The sequence below is a fragment of the Canis lupus genome, chromosome 2 (genome assembly GCF_003254725.2).
Source record: "Canis lupus dingo isolate Sandy chromosome 2, ASM325472v2, whole genome shotgun sequence".
Taxonomy (NCBI): Eukaryota; Metazoa; Chordata; class Mammalia; order Carnivora; family Canidae; genus Canis; species Canis lupus.
This window is the reverse complement of record NC_064244.1, coordinates 18,889,770-18,908,981: the sequence shown is the minus strand read 5'-3', so window position 1 is coordinate 18,908,981 and position 19,212 is coordinate 18,889,770. Positions and strand designations below refer to the sequence as shown.

At 42.6% G+C, this 19,212-nt stretch overlaps 1 protein-coding gene across 8 annotated transcripts in view; it reads left to right on the top strand.

Annotated features, from left to right (window-relative positions):
• The first annotated feature begins 5,707 nt into the window (after positions 1-5,707).
• Positions 5,708-19,212, top strand: part of PTER (phosphotriesterase related) — a 144,036-nt gene continuing 130,531 nt past the window's right edge. For 4 of the 8 annotated variants that reach the window (XR_003136012.3, XM_035713416.2, XM_025445212.3 and 1 more), the window contains exon 1: positions 5,708-5,802. The gene's annotated coding sequence lies outside the window, so the exon portion shown is untranslated. The other 4 variants (XM_049097331.1, XM_025445210.3, XM_049097324.1 and 1 more) reach the window with 4 other exon arrangements.

Sequence of the window (19,212 nt, the reverse complement as noted above, 5' to 3'; positions counted from 1 at the left end):
CCCTTCAATTCCCATCATCTCCCAGCCAGCTGGGGCACGGACCAAATCTGCTAAGTCACACGGCCAGGCCTAGCTGCCAGAGAGGCTGAGAAGTATACCCTGAACAGGGTGGCCATGGGTCCTGCTGAATTATTAGCATGAAAGCAAAGCAGAACAGATCTTCAGGACAGCCAGCAAGCTGCCAGAGACCGGTCAGAGTATTTTCATTTCATAGGTGAGTGTTTTCATTTCCCCGACTCAGGGAAATTAAGAGGTCCCCCAGCCCGGAAGTCAAGGAACCAGGAATTGAAGGCAGGTCTTTCAGACTCTGGAGCTATGCCTGAAAGTACCTGTCAGGTACCTGCTGATTCCCCACTTTCACTGATAATGTAGATGCCCCCCACACCCTCCATCAGGAGATTTGTCCTTGATCCCCATGCCCCTCCCATTCTACCTGGAAGATTGAAGCAAACTCTTCTCTTTAATTATTTTAGCTACAACATGGTTTTCATATACCCTCATATAATTTTAGATATCCCAGCATATTTTTAATATTTACTAAGTGGCACGATCTTGCCAATTACTCACACAGAAGAATTCTTTAAGAGTTAAGGTTGCCAAGGCTGTGTTCCTCACACAGTACAAAATATTTCAAACCTTATTTCAACCAGGTTTCTGAAGAGCGATTTAAATTAATTTCATGGGGGGAAAAATTATACACACACACATACACTATCAAAAAATATCCTGAAATGATAGCAAGAAAATTATCCATTTTACGTAAAGAGCAAAAAGTCGAATTCTTTGAATTATAAATTCAAGCCACTGCTTTAACGTTTGCTTCAAGTCCACGTTGTTTTGTTTTTCAACACAGAGATGACTACTATTTGGTATTCTTCACAGACACATATGCCTGGACTTACAGTTAATGAATAGCTTCCCTGCTGACTTTTTTGGGTTTAATTTCATTCTGTTTAACTTAGCTCTCAACACTGTATTTATTAGAGATCAATAATTGCATTATTGTGTGCTAACAGATGCCTCTAACACTTCAACGATTCTCTCAAGGATTTGGGAAACCATCGTGGAAGCCATTTAATATTAGTTATTAATATTAGCTGGCTAAACGATGGTGGTTTTTAATTTGCATATAGAACGACCCTATTCTCTTACCAGGACAAATACCATACTAATTAGGGTCAACTAGCTGCTGTAACAAACAATCCCCACATCTCAGTAGCTTAAGAATCTAAAAATCCGATTTTTCACTCACGTTTTCTCACCATTAGGGTTGGTAGGGGGCTTCTGCTCCACATGGCCACTCCGATGCAGCCTGCTTTTCTCCTATGGCTCCATTTTCCAGGTACTAGGAATTCTCTCCGTCCTACCCATGAATGGAGAAAGAGTGGAGAATACTGGGTGTGTGGGAGGCTTTTTGATGGGCCCTTCCAGTTGTCACTCCCACCACATCCCACTGGCCGGCACCCAGTGGCCAGACCATACCTAACTGCAAGGGAGGCTGAGAAGTAGTAGAGCTACGTGCCCAGGAAAAGGAGCATCACCTAGCCACCAAATAAAATTGAGTCTCTGTCACAAATACCAAAAGAAACTGCTGGGCAAGAAAAAATAATAGGGAATTCAATTTAAAAAGTTTTTTTTTAATTAATGATGATATAACTGAAAATCATGACCTTTTATTTGTAGTAGCAAATCTACTGAGAGTAAGAGGTGTTCTAAATTCAAGTCAACTTTTCACAAGTCACTCACAAGCAGCTGTCCAAGGTCAAAATGTTTTTATTATGGCAAAATATCTCATAACATAAAATTTAACATCTTAACTGTTTTTAAGTGTACAGTTCAACCACGTTAAGTACACTCCCACTGTTGGGCAACTGTCACCTCTATCCACCTCCACAAATTAAAACCCCGCACCCATTGAACACTTGACTCCTCATCTCCCCTCCTCCCAGCCTCTGGGAAACCTCTATGAATGTGACCATTTTAGGAATGCACCTCATATAAGTGAAAGCATACAGTGTTTGGCCTTCTGCAGCTGGCTTATTTCACTTAGCAGAATGCCTTCAAAGTTCATCCACCTTGTAGCATTATCAAAATCCCCCGTGAGGCCAAATAACACGCCATTGTATGCATGTACCCCGTTTTGTTTCTCCATTCATCTACCAGTGAACCCTTGGACTGTTGCCACCTTTTTTGACTACTGTGAATCATGCTGTTCTGAACATGGGTGTTCAAGGCCCTACTTTCACTTTTTTTGGATACACACCCAGAAATGGAGTTGCCGGATCATTTGGTAATGCGGTGTTTAATTTTTTGAGGAACTTCTCTACTCTTTAACCACAGTAGCTGTTAAAGTCATAACAGCTCCAGAGACCAACTTGTAATTGGCTTCTACAAAAGGTTGTAATGACTCATTTGTAAAGGTACAGTCCCCATTAAAAAGTTTCCTGAATTGGAGGATTGTGTGTTTTCAATTTAGCTCTTTAAGAACTAGAAAAGTTTTAATTTCATTTTTCCTTTGCCTCTAAGTGAAGTGATAAAATACAGTGAGTAATTAGTTGTACTCTCTGGGAGGTGTAAAGAATGGGAATTTGCTAGGAAAACGTGTGTTGGAAGCTCTGTCCTAGCCCTCTTGTGACACTGGTATCTAATAGATTTCCTGGAAATGATGGGACTAGTTTATCACACTAAGACTAAAAATTAAACCAAGAAAATCTCTGCGGCATTGTCAATTTTGACTTCCAATTAACAATTAAAACCTGACAGCCACACCATTCACCAACTGATATCGTTGGCTGTGCTTTGTTTCAGCGGCTCATCTGATAATTATCTGGGTGACTCCATATTTTGACCTCTTCGGATTTTTTTTTCCATTGACTATTTTTGTGTAAATATTTAAAACAACTAACTAGGGTGATGAAAACCTAGTGCTTTCCAGAAGCTTCAGCCAAACAGCGAGGGGTTTTGGATGCTTGGTTTTGATTTCATTCTCTCTGCCAATTTAGGGTTTCTGAGTACAAGTACTGTCGAAATTCAAAGATACTATAAAAATGAAAAGCAGGTACTGTGGAAATGAGAGCACATTTGAACTGAACCCTTCTCTGAGAGATTGATTTGGAAACCTTTGGTTCCTTAATAATATGATTTTTAACGTGGCTATTTCATCACTGGTGTACGGCAGTACATTGATATGCTAGGTTTCAAAAAAGATCTCCAAGTTAAGCTTTTCCAGGCTGAAAAATGAAGTTGGGCCCAATGTTTGATATCAGATTATCATTTTTGATGGCAGCACATCATAAAAGACCCCTTCTTTTTTATATAAATTTATTTTTTATTGTTGTTCAATTTGCCAACATATAGAATAACACCCAGTGCTCATCCCATCAAGTGCCCACTTCAGTGCCCGTCACCCAGTCACCCCCACCCCCCGCCCACCTCCCCTTCCTCCACCCCTAATTCATTTCCCAGAGTTAGGAGTCTCTCATGTTCTGTAAAAGACCCCTTCTATCCATTCTTGTCTGCGTGTCCTCAGGGCAGGCAGATTTGGGGGGTCAGCATTGGAGAATGTTTAATTATTTTTCAATAAGAGAGCATTTGGTGCTTAACTCACAACAGTGCTTACATCACTTATGATGTGAAATGGACTTATACAGTATATACCCAAATACTAGATGCCACCAACGCTTCTCACTGCTATACACTGGATTTGCATGGCTTTTGCTCATCTTGTTTGAACACGTGCGTTCACAGGACTTTGATAACATTCCTGATATAAGTCACCTACATATTATTTTGAAGTTCCTTTGAAGGTATTTCTTGGGAGGAGAAATAAAATCTAGACTAGTTTCTCTGTAACACTGTCTTTTAAGGAGTAAAGCCACAGATGTAAGAGCCTGCCTGTGAAATCCATCACAGACCTTGCACTCTGCATGCAGTGTGAGCAGTAGAGAGTTTAGCAACTTCCATAAAGAAAAGCTGACGTCATTTTTAAACACGGATCTTGTGTATAATTTCACATCTGGCAGCAAGGACTAGTAAAACGCGTAGCATTATAAATACTGGACTTTGAGGCTTCTTCGCTTCAACAACCACCGTCAGGTACACATTTATATGGCTTCATGGTGGCAGCACGGACAAAGTGGTAGCCAGCTCCGAAATCACTCTAGAAGCTTCCCTCGATCCATCTATTCATTATACAATCTCAGAATGAGCCCCAGTCATTCCTAGTGATATTCAACTCTCTCAGTACTCATCCCTCCAGAGTTCTTAACCTCTACATTTATTCTCCTCTCTCGCACTCTTGGGCCCTATTTTTATCCGGTTCTCTGTTCTTAGGATTTGAGCAGCTGCCATCCTCGAGGACCATTGTCATCATTCAGTTTTGTCTCTGCCTATCCTTCACCAACCGACTTCTCATAGTTTTATCCTCCTTAAAAAATGAACACACACACACAACTTCATTTCCTTTTCTTTTTCTGACTTAAATATATCAGTTAATTATCTGGCCTCCTATCAAACTCAGAAGGTATGGTGTACTGACACCGACCAAAGTGGGTTCTCGTCCTGGCCTGGCACAAGATACTTCTCTCTTGGGATTTGTTTTCTCATCTGTAAGGAGAGGAGACAATGATCCTACCACATGTAGGTTGTTCTAAAAGTTAAGCATGGGGCAGCCCTGGTGGCTCAGCAGTTTAGCGTCTGCCTTCGACCCAGGGCCTGATCCTGAGACCGGGGATCGAGTCCCACGTCGGGCTTCCTGCATGGAGCCTGCTTCTCCCTCTGCCTGTCTCTGCCTCTCTCTCTCTCTCTGTCTCTGTCTCTCATGAATAAATAAATAAAAAAAAATCTTTAAAAATAAAAAAGTTAAGAAGGATAGCATATACACAGCACCTCTATGAGCAAAATTGGCCTCAGGAAACATTATTGTTATTATTATTATTAAATGTTGACCTTCCTTTCAAATGAAAACTGGAGATTCTTCCCAGCAATCATCCTCTTTTTCCCAGATTTCAGGATAAAATTAATTTAATACAGTGTAATACTTAACAGTATTACTGTGTAACATGAGGAGGGTTCCTAGGGCTGAGTTCTGTGGACAGCTGCACTCACTTCCCGAGTCGGCTGCCACCAGAGGTGCTAAGGCCACACGGACTTTGCAGAGATGAGACACCTTAGGCCCCAGCAGAAGGCAGTGGGGAAATAAACCCAGAGTTGCTTCGTATTCAGAATGATGATCCAAATCCTGTTCAAGACACTAAATTGAAAGCTCACCCCGATTAGTTATCCTTGGAGGAAATTAAAATCGCTACTAAAGCCTCCACGTTCCAGGCTTTTCTGTAAGACCTGAGATCTGGGGAAATGCAGCCGTCTCCTTGCGCCCTTGGGGGATCTGGCCCCTAATCCTGTCGACTCAGATGAACTAGAGAGAGACGAGGAACCTCTCCCGCCAGGGTATTTGGGGGTACAATAGACTCCTGCCGCCGATCGCAGCCTGCAGCTAGCAGCTCGTTGCCCTCCCCCGGGCTGGACAGGCCCGAGCCTGGCTGAGGGCGGACTTGGCCTGCAGGCCCTGGAGGAGGGCGGGGGGCGGGGTCGCCCCGCTGGGCGTGGCCTAGGGCAGAAGGGGCGTGGCCGGGGCCGCAGGACGTGACCTAGGGCTGGGTGGGGCGTGGCCGAACTTGGCCCCGGGACCCGGGCGGGGATAGGCCGGGGGCGAAGGGGGCGGGGAGCGGGGAGGCCAGGGCCCCGCCGGCTGGCCGTGCCGGGGTCGCGGGGAGAAGGCGGCGCGCGGCCGGAGGAGGCGAGGTGCGCGGGGCCGAGCGGGCGGGAGCCGGGGGCGGGGCGGGGCGGGGCGGGGTGCCGCTGCGGCCGGGGCCGTCGGTCCCTGCGGGGAGCCCCCATCCCCGGCCAGCGGCGCCCCGGGGGAGGGGGGCCGGGACCGCCCGCGCCTTAGCGAGCTGCGCGCTCCCCGGGGCGCAGGGGGAGCTGCAGGGCCGGGGCGGGAGGCGGCGGAGGCCCGGACAGAGGGGCTCGGGGGCCCGCGGCGGCTGCGCGGGGCCGGGGGCGCCTCTTCCGCGACGTCCACCTTCCATCTCCTTTCAGAAGCCTTGAAGTCGTGCCTCCGCGCCCGGGGCCTCCGCGTCGCCCGAGCTCGCCGTGCAGGGTCGCTCCACCTGAAGCTGCCCAGGCACGCTCGGGGGCGCCTGCCTCGGGACGCGAGCGGGGCTGGGACACCTTCCGAGGGGCCTGGGGGCAGGGCCGCCTCCGCCGGGGGCGCACCCACGGGGACAGCGGCCTCCCGGCGACACGTGTCCGTGAGTCCTGAGGTCCCGCCGCAGGGAGGAAGCGCACAGGCGCTCGCTCCTGCCCTACAGGATCGTCCTCTCACTGTCCAATAGAACAAACGTCGGTGAGCACAGGGCCCGCAGACTTGCACCCTCTTGGCCCGGTAACGTTTTCATTTTGCATAGGCAGCGGGGTGTACAGCGGTTACCCTAAAATCCCGGTGTGATTCCGGACGTAACTAACCGCCCTTAACAAGAAATCTCAGTGCACCCTGCAAAGAAAAGGAGACCAGACAACTTGCTGTTGATAGCAAGATAGCGACTTAATTTTAAAGAGGATACTTCGAACACAAAATTCACAGCGTGCTACTTTATGAATTTATGTTTTTCATTGATGGAGGCTAGATGTGGCCCGGTCGTTATGAAAGTTACTAAGAGATCTGTAATACAGATTTGGGGCATAAAATAGCAAAATGCATTTTATTTCCATTCCTGGATCTTAGAATTATAATAGGAATAGGAATGCCCAAACCTAAACCTATATATATATTTTACATATATGCATATATATGCAATATATATGCATATATGTATGCACTATATATATGCAATATATATATATTGCATATATGTAATATATATATATATAGCCAGTTAGTAAAAGCGAATCGCCAGGGGTCTTCTTCTTTGAGTTGCCCAAACCTATATATACATATTTTTTTGCATATATACATATGCTATACACACACACATATATGTATATATATATACACAAATAAACATATACAATACAAATACAAACAAATTTATATATATATATATATATATATATATATATATATATATATATATATATATTTGCCAGTTAGTAAAAGCAAATTGCCAGGGGTCTTCTTTGAGTTCTGTGCACCTGAATACTCTGCACTGCTCTGTGAGGTATTCTGGGGTTACAGAAGAGGAAGGAAGGAAGGAAAGGCACAGATGGGTAAGCCACACTACTGGAAAGCTTAGAAAAAAAAGTCCATGTCTTTCTAACTCCAAAATCTGTGCTCCTACCACTTAGCCACTCCATACTTTTGTTCTTCACGAGTCTGCCTTTTATGCAACAGGAACTGCACATACACTGGTAGAAGGGGCAGGAAGCCAGGTTGCTGGCTTAAAGAACTCTGAGGACTCATGAGTGGAACTTAAGGCTATTTCTGATTCCAGCTCTGCAACTTTGGATGAATTACTTATCTTTGCTGGGCACATAAAGGTCATTGATCTCTAGGTCTCTATACTCGATCAAAAGGCCTATAGATTTGTGAAGACAAGATTCTGCTTTTACTATTTAATGATATATGTGGTCACACTTGGTGTTGAAATTACAAGGTGGTCATGAAAGGTTGGTTTATTCATTCAATAAATGTGTATGGTATAGCTGGACATGCCCCAGAACTGCTCTAATACAGAGCAGGACAGGCAAGGATTCTAGCCTCTAGGAATCTATATTTTGGTTGGAGGCAGAGAAGCCTGAGGAAACAAAGAAGGAATGAGCAAACAAATTAATTCACCAACAGCTACAAATTGTAAACAGAGGGCTGTGATAAAGGAAAATAGAGCAGGGGGGCGGGAGTTGGGAGGACTCTGCATGTGGCGCTGAAAACAGTCCGTCCTCATGAAGACCTTTTGATTTAGAAGGGTGAGAAGGACCTGGCGATGTTCATTGCTTGCAGTGGGACCTGCTGAGGCAAAGTAGCCATGAAAGAACTTGGCATGTTCTAGAAAGTGCCAGAACGTTGTTGTGACTGGAGCTTGGGTGATTGGTTCAAGATGAAGTTGGAAAGACAGGGCGGCACTAGGTCACACAAGGCTTTGTGCGGCCTGGTAAGTGCTCTAGATTTTCGTCTAACAGCGATGGGAAGCCACTGAAGAGTTGTGGGCAGGGGAGCGAAAGGGAGATGGCTGTGATGAGCCCAAATGAACGATGGTGGTAGCTCAGGCTAGGGTAGCTGCAGTAGGGACAGAGAATGTGGAATCTTCAAATGTCACTTTACCAGTGGGGCCTTGCTGACAACTATATTTAAAAGAACATCCTAACACCCCTCAAGCCCCCTGGCATTCTCATTCTCCCATTCCTTTAGTTTTCCTGCATACAACTTATCCCCATATGACACACTATATATTTTGTTTATGAATTCTTTACCCCCTCCTATGTCAACCACGTGAGGACAGGGTTTGCATGTTTTATTTACTCCTGTTTCTCCAGCACCTGTGCTGTGCCTTATGCAAAGTGGGCTTTTTTGTTTGTTTTTTTATTTTTTATTTATTTTTTTTTCATTTTAAGATCTTTAACTTTTTTATTTATTTTTTTTTCATTTTAAGATCTTTAACTTATTTATTTATTTATTTATTTTATTATTTTATTTTTTTATTTTTAATTTATTTTTTATTGGTGTTCAATTTACCAACATACAGAATAACCCCCAGTGCCCGTCACCCATTCACTCCCACCCCCCGCCCTCCTCCCCTTCTACCACCCCTAGTTCGTTTCCCAGAGTTAGCAGTCTTTACGTTCTGTCTCCCTTTCTGATATTTCCCACACATTTCTTCTCCCTTCCCTTATATTCCCTTTCACTATTATTTATATTCCCCAAATGAATGAGAACATATAATGATTGTCCTCCGATTGACTTACTTCACTCAGCATAATACCCTCCAGTTCCATCCACGTCGAAGCAAATGGTGGGTATTTGTCATTTCTAATGGCTGAGTAATATTCCATTGCATGCATAAACCACATCTTCTTTATCCATTCATCTTTCGATGGACACTGAGGCTCCTTCCACAGCTTGGCTATTGTGGCCATTGCTGCTATAAACATCGGGGTGCAGGTGTCCCTGCGTTTCATTGCATCTGTATCTTTGGGGTAAATCCCCAACAGTGCAATTGCTGGGTCGTAGGGCAGGTCTATTTTTAACTCTTTGAGGAACCTCCACACAGTTTTCCAGAGTGGCTGCACCAGTTCACATTCCACCAACAGTGTAAGAGGGTTCCCTTTTCTCCGCATCCTCTCCAACATTTGTGGTTTCCTGCCTTGTTAATTTTCCCCATTCTCACTGGTGTGAGGTGGTATCTCATTGTGGTTTTGATTTGTATTTCCCTGATGGCAAGTGATGCAGAGCATTTTCTCATGTGCATGTTGGCCATGTCTATGTCTTCCTCTGTGAGATTTCTCTTCATGTCTTTTGCCCATTTCATGATTGGATTGTTTGTTTCTTTGGTGTTGAGCTTAATAAGTTCTTTATTAATCCATTTTGTTACCAAATCCATTTGTTATCAAATCCATGAATTTGATAAGTGCTTTGGATTTTGCTTCTAGAACTTGCTGATGAATAGGAGGTGGTAGAGAAAGATAAGGAGAATCCAAGGATGATGGCCCAGAAACTGGGCAGATGTAGATGTTAATGGAGAAGCAGAAGGCAAGGGCAAGAACAAATTGGGAATTGAGGTAGGGGAGATGGAAAGTCCCCATTAGTGAATGTTAAATATGTGATGTGTGGATTAGTTACCTATTTCTACATTTTAAAGATTACCCTGGAACGCCTGGGTGGCTCAGTGGCTGAGCGTCTGCCTTTGGTTCAGGGTGTGATCCTGGAGTTCCAGGATCGAGTCCCACATCGGGCTCCCCCAGGGAGCCTGCTTCTCCCTCTGCCTGTGTCTCTGCCTCTCTCAAGAATAAATAAATAAAAATCTTTAAAAAATTACTCTAAAATTTAGCCAATTAAAACAACAGCCATTTGTTATTTTGGTTTCTGTGGGTCTGAATTTGGGCATGGCATTGTGGGGTTTGTTCTGGCTTGAAGTCTCTCATAACATTACAGTCAATCCATCAGCTGTGGTCATCTCAAGGCTTGACTGGAGCCTAAGTTCTGCTTCTTAGCTTCTTCATATGGCTGTTGACAGATTTTAGCTGGCTGTTGGCCAGAGACTTCAGTTTCTTACCATATGGACCTCTCCATAGGGCTCCTCATGATGTACCTTCCCCCAGGGCAAATGTTCCGAGAGAGAAAGAGAACCCAAGGTAGAAGCCATCTTTTTTTTTTTTTTTTTTTTAAACTGATCTCAGAAGTAACATCCTGTTGATTCTGCTGTATGCTGTTGATTACACAGACCAACCCTGGTCCAGTGTGTGTGTGTGTGTGTGTGTGTGTGTGTGTGTGTGAACAACACAGGGGTGTGAATACCAGGAAGGATGGAGTTGTTGGGTGCCATTGTAGCATCTGCCTACCACAAGGTCTATGAGATGTCCAACGGGAAATGTCATATAGGCTGTTGGGTACATTATACCATAGCTCACGGGAGGGATCTGGGCTACAGATAATTATTAGGGAGTCATTAATCATGATATATGAAGCTGTCGGAAGTGTATAAAAGGACTAGGGAGAGAATATAGGTAGGGAAGAGGAACCTCGAACCTGTGTCCACGAGCCCAATGCTAAGAGGTCAGTGGAGCCAACAAAGGAGGTTGGCCAGTGAGGCAGGAGGAGAACCAGTACAGCATGCATTGTGGGGGTGGGTGATGACCTAATGACTTAATTGAATGACAGGTTTCACTGGACAAGTTCTCCCTTCCCCATGAAGGGTACAACATACCTCGAATATGGGGCTGAACTGAAAAGGATTTCTGAAAAAAAATGCAATTTAATACAGTTTGAAGCGTGAATAGTTAAACTTTAACCCAGATAGAGAAAAGGAGAACACATATATGGGATAGAACAGAGTTTTGAGGAACCTGTCTAGATCCTTAGTGCCCTCTCGGTCTGGGATTATAGTTGGTAGAGAGCCCCTATGCAAGGATTTTAGAGGTTGCTCTCAGAATTAAACTTGAAGACAAAATAATGAACTATATAACAGAAGGACTACTGGCCTTGGCAAATGCCCATCCTTACTTCCATATACACTTTACAGCGTTACTGTACGAGAAGTATTTCTCCTCAATTGTCTTAAATAGCCCAGTAAGCCATATAGTAACAATGGGGAAAATTAATTCCTGATTAAGTGGTGTCCTGCTCAGGAACCCTATGAAGGACGAAGGGCAACCTAAGATGGTTAAATATATTTTTCACGCACCAAATATTCTTTAGGGTGTATTTTCAGAAGTCCAAGTTTTTCTAAGAAGGATTTCATTTTTAAAAAAAAAAAAAGGTTTTCATTCATAGACATCCTTCCTCACTTAAAAAAAAAAATGGGGGAGGGAAGAAGAAAAATAAAACACCTGCTCCTACCTGGCCACCTGGCCTAAAGCAGCTGTGGTTCTGAGTGCCCCTTCATGGAAACAGTGTCTGCCCAAATAGGCGTGCTTCTCTGCTCTGCATGGGAGTCGTGTGTCTCATCCACTTATCTGTCCCCTTCCAGCGAGGTATGGCCATGTGACTGACTTGCTTTGGCCAATGCAATGTAAATAGAGTGACGTGTCACTTCCAGGTAGATGCTTTTAGAGCCATTGAGAGGGGGCACCTGGGTGGCTCAGTGGTTGAGTGTCTGCCATGGGCTCAGGGGGTGATCCTGGGGTCCTGGGATCAAGTCCCATATCGGGCTCACTGTGGGGAGCCTGCCTCTCCCTCTGCCTGTGTCTCTATCTCTCTCTGTGTGTCTCTCATGAATAAATAAATTAAATATTTAAAAAAAAAAAGAGCCAGCAAGAGGTCTGTCATTTGTCACACTTTCTTTCCCCCTGCCACCGTGACCATGAATTTTCTAGATAGAGGCTGTACTGTCTGCTTGGATCAGGACATGAGGACAGAGAGCAGAGCCCCCCATCGACCTGTATTAGATATGTCATGAGAGCTAGAAATAAACGTTTGTGTTTAGACCCCGAGATGTGGGCATTTGTTGTTACCACAGCATAACCTAGTCTATCCTGACTAATGTACTCAGTAACTGCTGAGCCACATGCATCCAGGGATTACTGATTTCTAGTTTACCAGACACATGGAGGCCTAGGAGGGAAGGTGCTGTAGAAGGCTCGCTGCTGGGACTAACGCTCCCCTTACTCTTGGGGAGACAGCAGGGGTACTTGTTTCCATAATGCACAACTCAGCCTCGTGATTTTCATCAAAAGGGACAAAATGGCATTTAGGTGTTTAATTACACCCTGTAAGGGCAGCCATTGTTAAAGTGTAAAAAACAGAAAGGCTCAATGCGTGGAGGGATAGTGATTTTTATTTTGAAAAACACTCTGTGTGTGTGTGTAGTGTGTGTGTATTTTTTTTAATTATCAGCTCACTTCCAAGTTTTCCAATACAAAGGACATGGGTTCATGGGTTCAGTGTTAAGAGATGATTCTTCCCAAATGGAATTATCCACAGATGCGTTTCAGAAATGATCTTGTCACCAAAGGACATTTGAAATGCATCATCCATACGCATTTTTTAAAGCAGCTTCGATGATTTTAAATATGGTTTGCTGGCTATCTTATTTTTGAACTAAGGACATCAGACCTAGGTTTTGCTCTCAATGTCCCGGAGGCAACGTGTTCACACTTTTACTGAGTTAAACAGAAGCGAAGCAGGGAACATTTTGCTTTGGGCAGAGCTGTGCTGCATTCTTAGGGATGTTGGCTATAAATCCATTCTCCCTAGAGGTTAACAATCAAAGTTCTCCCCCTCTCTTACTCAGACGAGTGATATGATGATGATAAATTGCTTGGACATGACTGCCCCAAGCACTAGCGTGATGAATTATGTTGTTGAGGGCATGACCACAGATTCTCCATTGTCAGTCTGCAATATTGAATATTGGCAGGATTCATAAACAGCCTTCTGCCAATTTTGGTCACCGCTTTGCATATTAAATTCTCTGTTTTCACAGGTCATGGTTCTTAGTTCTTAATCAACTCTGTCTCTCCCTGAATTCACTTAACTAATCAACCTTTTGTTTTTTTCTGTTTCCTACGCACGAAACGGATGGGGTGTTCTCACAGTTGTGTTCAGTAAACATTGAGACTTTCTTCACAGAAAGTGTTAAAATAGTAATTATTAGTCCTTTTCACTAAATCCAGAGTAATAACAGCTTATCTTGCAGTGGCTTAATTGGGTAATTATTTAGTGTTTGAAAAGCACTTTGAAGAGAATATTGGTAAATATTGTTGTGAATGTAATGCTCCTTTGTGTAATTCCAAGTCCACTGCAACCAAATACTCCTTTGCATTACTGTGTACCAATTTCTTAATATTGCTTACTATTTTCAAAATTACATAGGTACTGATTTTTGAATTTTTTTTTTTTTTTTGAGAGAAAGCTGGGGGAGGAACAGAGAGAGAGAGAATCTTAAGTAGGCTCCACACCCAATGAAGAGCCCGACATGTGGCTCGATCTCACGACCCTGACCTGAGCTGAAATCAAGAGTCAGGTGCTTAATTGACTAAACCAACCAGGCTGCCCCCTGATTTTTGAAATATTTAAAGTCTTTTCATAAACTCCTCAAGTTATCATGTTTATACTGTCACATTTCTACATGTCGTATCTATTACATTCGTTATATATCTGAAAAGTTAAATGTTATTGTCTTGTTCTCTAAAGTTTGGAGGAAATAGAAAGGCCAACCCTCAGCTCAGGGGTATTTCACGTGATACGTCTTCTACATAATCTGTGTGTGGTATCTGCTTAACTTTTCAGCAAGCTGGCCTATTACACCATGACAGATAACTGAAATAAACAACTCCGAGTCCATACACTGAGCCATCACCTGATTATCATCGAAATTTGTCACAAAAGTGTTAGATTGAATCACACGTGCCTGGCCAGCCCTTTCAACAAATTTTCTACTCACTCTGTAGACCCAGATCTCCCAGGTGTATTTAAAGGCCACGTCCGTAGCTTGGATTAGGTGACCTCCATTACTGACGGTATTAGTTTGCTAGGGTTGCCATAACAAAATATCACCAGCTGGGTGACTTCGACAACAGAGATTTATTTTCTCACAATTCTGGAAGCTGAAAGTTCAAGATCAAGGTGTTGGTAGATCTGGTCTCTTCTACGGCCTCTCTTGGCTCGGCTGCCTCCTCCCTGTGTCCTCCCATGGTCTTCCCTTTGTCTATGTTGTCTGCGTCCTAAGCTCTGCTCTTAACTACATAAAATCGTCCTATTGAATTAAGACCCACCTACAAAACCCCATTTTCGTGTGATTACCTCTTTAAAGGTCCCATGTCCATATCCAGTTATATGCAGAGGTCCTGGAGATTAAGACTCCAACATATAAGGTGGGGACACAATTCAGCCCACACCACTGATCTGTACTAATGGTCTGCAGAAACTGCCATTTTTGGAATTATTTTCATTGATCATCAAATATGAGCAACCAAATGATGACTAGAAATCTTTGGAGGATCTACTCAGCTTATGAACTTCTTAACAGAAGGAGGAGAGTTTTATGCTTGTGACTTAAAACAATGAAGTAATTAGATAAAAACTGTAGCAGCATTGTTACATGCATTCTATGTACTCTATTAAGCAGTTGACCATAAAATGTACATAATTAAGTATACCTTGCCATCTGAACTACCACCGTCTAAATATTTGTTATAAATATTTATACTCAGAATCTCCTCTTTAAACCAAAACTCTTGCTATGATGAGTTCACATACTTGTGCCATCAAAAAGGGCAACAAGATGGAGTGGACACCATGGTCCCAGCTCAGATCGTCCCCCCGGAGGGGAACATCTTGGGCTTGCATTGTTAAATGTGTTGTGCACTTTTGCTTTCGTGTTATCAACTGAAAATGTCTAAGAAAGCAGGAGAGTTCTTTTTTTTTTTTTTCCAAAATATTTTTTTTTTTAATTTTTATTTATTTATGATAGTCACAGAGAGAGAAAGAGAGGCAGAGACACAGGCAGAGAGAAGCAGGCTCCATGTACCGGGAGCCCGATGTGGGAATCGATCCTGGGTCTCCAGGATCGCGCCCTGGGCCAAAGACAGGCGCTAAACTGCTGCGCCACCCAGGGATCCTGAAAGCAGGAGAGTTCTAAAAAGAGATGATAAGCCTAAGAAGCTAGAAAAAATTTGAGAAAATATTAGGAATGATGAAAGCATCAAATACCTCAGTTTGACTGTTACCTGTCTACATCTACCATGGGTACCAAAGTTGTTTCTGGAAAACTTTACAGAGTGCCTTCAGAATACAGTAATACTGTTTTTTTTTTTTTTTAATTCTAAAAAATGTCTTTCACAGTTAATTAATTGCCAGAAATCCTTAGAGGATTGTTATATAGGTCTATAACAGTATGTTAGTAATATCTGGGATAATTGGTTGGTGGTTTTGATGGGCTGCAAAACATTAATTTTCCCCTTAAAAACTGTTTTTATTAGAATCTATTGTTGAAGCTGGGTGATACCTAGAGGTTCATCATCCTCTTCTCTCCTCATGTGCAAGCTTTTAAAAATGCCCACATTAAACAGTTTAAAGCACCTGGGTAGCTCAGTGAGTTGAGCATCTGCCTTCGACTCAAGTCATGATCCCGGGGTCCTGGGGTCGAGCCCCACATGGGGCTCCTGCTTAGTGGGGAGTCTGCTTCTCCCTCTTCCTCTGCCTCTAACCTGGCTGATGCATTCATTTGCACTCTCTCAAGTCATGATCCCGGGGTCCTGGGTCGAGCCCCACATGGGGTTCCTGCTTAGTGGGGAGTCTGCTTCTCCCTCTTCCTCTGCCTCTAACCCGGCTGATGCATTCACTTGCACTCTCTTGCTCTCTGTCTCTCTCTTTCAAATAAATAAATAAAATCTTAAAAAAATAAAAAGTTGAAATCAAATAGTTTTTTAAAGAAATGAATGTAATATATAAAGTCCTGCAATGCAAAGTTCAGGACCCATCATGTTTTCAGGAAGAAATTACATTTGAATAATGAGGTATGGGTGCATATGTTAGACAATGCGTGTGTTAGTAGAGTGTGGTTTTTACTACCAATCCTCCATTGCAAAGTAATCGTTGAGAAACCCTTATCCAGGAAAGGCTATACAAGAGTGCCTTCACTGGTTTTGACCTAGATTATTTGACACATGTTTTTATTTATCACTCCCTGGTGTATGGCATGTCTATCACTTCATGAGTCAGTGCCTTCCTACCACAGAGCTGCCCAGCCTGCATTTTCTCCAAGTGCAGTCTTTAACTTCAGACACTCTCCATTTGCAGCTGCCCAAATCCATTTCACATGGGAATTCAGGAACAGGGGCGCTGGCTTCCAATGCACCATGCCTGGTGAATGCCTTCTTGTCTAGTACTTTCCGAAAAAATGTCCTCTGCTACCACAGGAGGGGTCTTTACAGGTTGCCACTAGGCAAGAAAAGATCTCTGCTGAGTGTACTTCAAGGGCTGCTACTCCAAAGCCCTGTCTCCAGCTTGTCACTGCCTTTGCCCATCCCAGTTCCCCCAGCATCCACAGGTAGGATCAGGGACTGCCCTGGGCATCTCTCATGGGTCTCACTCACAGTTCCACAGAAGTCAAAGAGCTGACATTCATTCCCTTTAGCTTCCTTGTTGCTTTGAACTTGCCCCTTTCTCATTCAGAAGCATCGTCAAGGTGTATAAATACTTTGAAGCAGCTTAGAGAATAAGAAGTAAAAAAATCGGCTGTGTTTGGCACTGATATTACTGAGCCTTTGGCCCTAAAGCCATACTTGATCTGTTGGCTATACAGGGAAGAGGAGGTTCCTGCAACTGGCGCCCAGTGCCCCTTTTTGATATAATTCCTTCCTCCTAGGCATTATGTTTTCACTCTTTGTTTATCAGGGTATGTCAGTAGAAAGATCAAAATATTTCAAGCTAAGAAATCCAGGTTTAATTTGATCTCTGTGAAGATTCTATATAGTTCTATGCATTGTCTATTGAATTTCATTTAATTGTTAGATTTAAAATATATGAAAAGAACGTATACATTAGGGACATTCCATGGACTTTTGCTACTGCTTATTCTTGCTACGGTGAAGTCAAAAGGATTAGTTTCTAAATTCCTTTGGTTTTTCATAGACCAAATCAGAATTGTAAAAAGTTTTTCATATGGAATTTGCATAATGCATTCTGTAGGGATGGTGTAGTTTTTTTGTGAACCTGTTTTCACTTACTTATTTTTATGTTTGTGTTAGTATTACCTCAGTAAAATGAGTTTCCATTAATTATCTTTTTTTTTTTTGAACTTTATTTACTCATGAAAGACACAGAGAGAGAGGCAGAGAAGCAGGCTCCCTGTAAGGGGCCCGATATGGGACTTGATCCTGGGACTCTGGGATCACACCCTGAGCTGAAGGCAGGCGCTCAACCACTGAGCTATCCAGGCATCCCTTCATTAATTATTCTTATAGAATCTAATGATTTTATACCATTAGCAGAAAATTTCTTTACCTACATGTTGCCTCTCTACAAAGAATGATGTATTCAACTTCAGAGTTTTATTCTATGAAAATTGAAAGCTTACTCAGTAGCTGTACCGTGTCTGACCATAATGTCTCAATCCATATTCTTGACACCATATATCATATTTATATCTTTAAATCAACATCATTTAAAATGATGTCAACAATTACAGGACCAACAAAAAGGTCTGAGAGTTAAAATTGGATGACAGCTTTCTCTGCCTAATTAGAAGTCATGATTATATTTCTGATGAGTTAGGAAGATGTTACCCCCAGAACAGGAGTTAGCTCTTTAATAGGCCAGAGAAAATAAATGTGTTACAATATACTTTAGAGGTGTTAAATGCCTTTTAATTTTCACAAACTCAGAATAATGTTTATCAGAATGAAAGAATCATCACTAATATTTATCAAATTTGTCAAATTTGATTCATTTTCCCATCATTTTTAAAGCATGTTTGCAGGGCACCTGGGTGGCTCAGTCAGTTAAGCATCTGCCTTCAGCTCAGACCATGATCTCAGAGTCCTGGGATAGAGCCCCATGTTGGGTTTCCTCCTGAGCAGGAAGTTTGCTTTTCCCTCTTCCACTGCCCCTCTCCCTCATTTGTGCTTTTTTTTCTCTCTCTCAAATAAATAAACAAAACCTTAAAAAAAGAAAAGAAGGCATGTTTGCTATTCCCAGGTACTACCTTTGCTAATTATTTAATATTTTTCTTTATTTTTTTTAAATTTTTATTTATGATAGTCACACACAGAGAGAGAGAGAGAGGCAGAGACATAGGCAGAGGGAGAAGCAGGCTCCATGCACCGGGAGCCCGATGTGGGATTCGATCCCGGGTCTCCAGGATCGCGCCCTGGGCCAAAGGCAGGCGCTAAACCGCTGCGCCACCCAGGGATCCCAATATTTTTCTTTAAACTCACCCACTTTTTTCCTCATCCTAAACAGTAATATCCATAAAAATCAGAGGGTTGCAACATTTATTACTTTTTTTCCAATACACATTAAAATAAACAAATACGTGTTTAAGACATTTTAAATGCCCATATATCACCTAAAATTGGTTTGAACCACCAGTGGGATATATATCACACCTTCTGAAAACATTGGCAAAAAACAAGCAGATGACTGACTTTTTTTTTTACTTATCTCACTATCCACTAAGAAATAATTCTTGGCTGTAAAGTTGGCACAAAACAATTTTCAGAATAGTCTCTCTACTTGTACTGTGATAATCAGACAGTGTGAACACTGGGTATGTACGTGTATAAATATATGTACACATATATACATATACACAATGGATCATTTAAGCTGCTATTTGGGAAATAGCCAAGAGCTTTCAGTTGCTTAGGCACTCAGCATCATTTATTTGAGGGCTAATAGAGCCAGCATTATTTTATACTAGGTGCCTCTATTTTACTGTGAGTCATAAGCAATATAAAGAGTGATAATAAAGAAAGTAATAATCTGGGTTGTGAGGTATTTTTATTTCACTCACCTGTTAGTAATAATCTGAAGTTTATAATAAACTAAACACTGTACTA